This window comes from Galeopterus variegatus, unplaced genomic scaffold (genome assembly GCF_000696425.1).
Source record: "Galeopterus variegatus unplaced genomic scaffold, G_variegatus-3.0.2 Scaffold14777, whole genome shotgun sequence".
Classification (NCBI taxonomy): Eukaryota; Metazoa; Chordata; class Mammalia; order Dermoptera; family Cynocephalidae; genus Galeopterus; species Galeopterus variegatus.
This window is the reverse complement of record NW_007740888.1, coordinates 25,478-27,869: the sequence shown is the minus strand read 5'-3', so window position 1 is coordinate 27,869 and position 2,392 is coordinate 25,478. Positions and strand designations below refer to the sequence as shown.

Sequence of the window (2,392 nt, the reverse complement as noted above, 5' to 3'; positions counted from 1 at the left end):
CTGCTGCAAAATATATCACCAAGTCATTAAGAAAGGTGTCAGAACAGGCAAGATGGACCACCTGATTAAGTTCACAGAAGAAGTGGGAGATTTCCAAGTCTGTACAGAAGGACAGCTGCAACACCATGAAGCTTTGTAAGAGAGAATGCAGGACACTCATCATCCAGGACACCAGAACCAGCAACACACAGCGCTGGTGATTCATGATGACCGTGTAGTGCAGGGGGTGACAGATGGCCACAAAACGGTCATAGGCCATCACAGTCAGGAGAAAGTCTTCCAACCCTACAAAGAGTATGAAAAAGTGCATCTGCGTGATGCAGCCTTCGTAGGTTATGACTTTGCTTTGAGTCTGTGTATTCACCAGCATCTTTGGGACGGTGGTGGAGGTGAAGCAGATGTCAGAAAAGGACAGGTTGGAGAGGAAGAAGTACATGGGCATGTGCAGGTGAGAGTCTGAGATTGTGGCTAAGATGATAAGCAGGTTTCCGAGCACAGTGATCAGGTACATGGACAGGAACAGTCCAAAGAGGAAGGTTTGCAGTTCTTGTTCCTCTGAAAATCCCAGAAGAAGAAATTCTGAAATTTGTGTATCATTCCCTGGTTCCATGTGGTTGATGTGACTACAAAGAAAAGAGAAAATCATCATGACACAAGCATGTAGTACTCACCTAGGAGAATTGCTCTCATTTATGTTCTACAGTCAGGAAATTAACTTCTCTCTCTCTCTGTCTTCATCTCTGTTTTCCACCCTTCCATCCTCCCTGCATTTCTCCCACCCTTCTTCTGTCTCTGTCTCTTTCCTTCTTTCTTCCTTTTATTCTTCTATTTTCTTTTTATATTGACACATAAAATTTTGTACATTTATTATGAACACCAACTTTTGAAAATATATATACTTTTTTAAGTGGCTAAATCTAGCCATTAACCTATACATTGCTCCACGGTCATCATTTTCAGGTTGAGAACACTTCTGCTTCTTTGCATTTTTCAATACAATTTAGCATAATTAACTGTAGTTGCCAAGTTGCACAGTAGGTCTGTTGAGCTCATTCCTCTTCTCTTACTGTATTGTTCTATTTTCTACTATATGCACTCAATCCAAACCCCACCCTGTCACAACTGCCCCACCCTCTGGAAACCTCCAATCTATCAGAAGGTAATTTCTATATTTTTTGTTTGAATGTGATCTCCTTTAGGGATTCCCATTCCATTTCTTATTAAGAATTTCCATCCCACTCTCAGCCTTTTCCTGAGAGCATGTTTTCTACAGTTACAAGGAGAAACTCTTTAATGCATTTGAGAAAAATAATTTGAATTTTGACATTTTTCAGGAATGCATAGTCACTTAATGAATAGAGCTGTAAAATAAAAGTCTCTACAATCTAAAAATGAAAAAAGAATACAAGCAAATTTCTAAAATGCCATATACTACGTCAGATGGTGACAAATCCTGTGAAGAAAAAGAAAGAAGATAAGAAGGAAAGAATGGATGTGGTGTTATTGCTTTTCACTGGGAATTTGATAAAGACCGCAAGGCAAGGTGACAATTGTACAGAGACCATAATGAAGACAGGGCGAGAGTCTCAATGTCACCTGCAGAAGTGTGTTCCCAGCAGGAGGAACAGCCAGTGCAAAGGCCCAGAGGAAGGTGCTTGTTCATGGCCGACAAGAAAGCCAGTGTGGCAGGGGGATGAGCAAAGGGAGAGTGATGAGAGGTGGCCTCGTTGCTGCTTAATCTTTGGGACGTAATGCATCCCTCAGCCTAGATATTGCATGTTACTTTATTAAATTGGTTGCAAAGATGTCCTGTGATAGAATTCAGCTCCTTTTTATTTCCATAGGTGTTCTTGAGATTTTTCCTCTTTATTATGTCATCTTTTTGAATGTGTTGAGCCCAGGGCCCATTTTCTTAAGCCTGTGCTCTTTCCTAAAGCTGCATGCAAGCACTCCACACACACACACACACACACACACACACACACACCCAGCACAAAGTGGCCTTCTTGGGCAATGTTAATACCATGTTCTTCACACCTCCAGTCACACTATTAGAAAGCAGTAGACACCAGACAAGTTATAAATATCACATTGTCTCTCATCTCCAGAACATAGAATTCATTCCCAGAAATTCCAGTTTGTAAATCTCCCATACGCATGTAATCTTGAGGCTCCACTTTGGAATGGCCATTTTTTGCTCTGTGTTTAAATAAACATGAGATATCTGTCCAGTAAACAGAGAGAAAGAAATTCATTGAACCAACACAGTAAAAGAAAAGATCTAAATTGCTCAGTTATGTCTGAGAAATTGCAAAACAAAGCTATAAAAATGAATGAAATACTCCCATTTGCAACAACATGGATGGACCTTGAAAGAACAATATTAAGTGAA

General features: G+C 40.3%; 1 pseudogene; it reads right to left on the bottom strand.

Moving 5' to 3' along the window:
• Nucleotides 1-19: 19 nt before the first annotated feature.
• LOC103582064 overlaps nt 20-2,392 on the bottom strand; it is an 18,862-nt pseudogene continuing 16,489 nt past the window's right edge.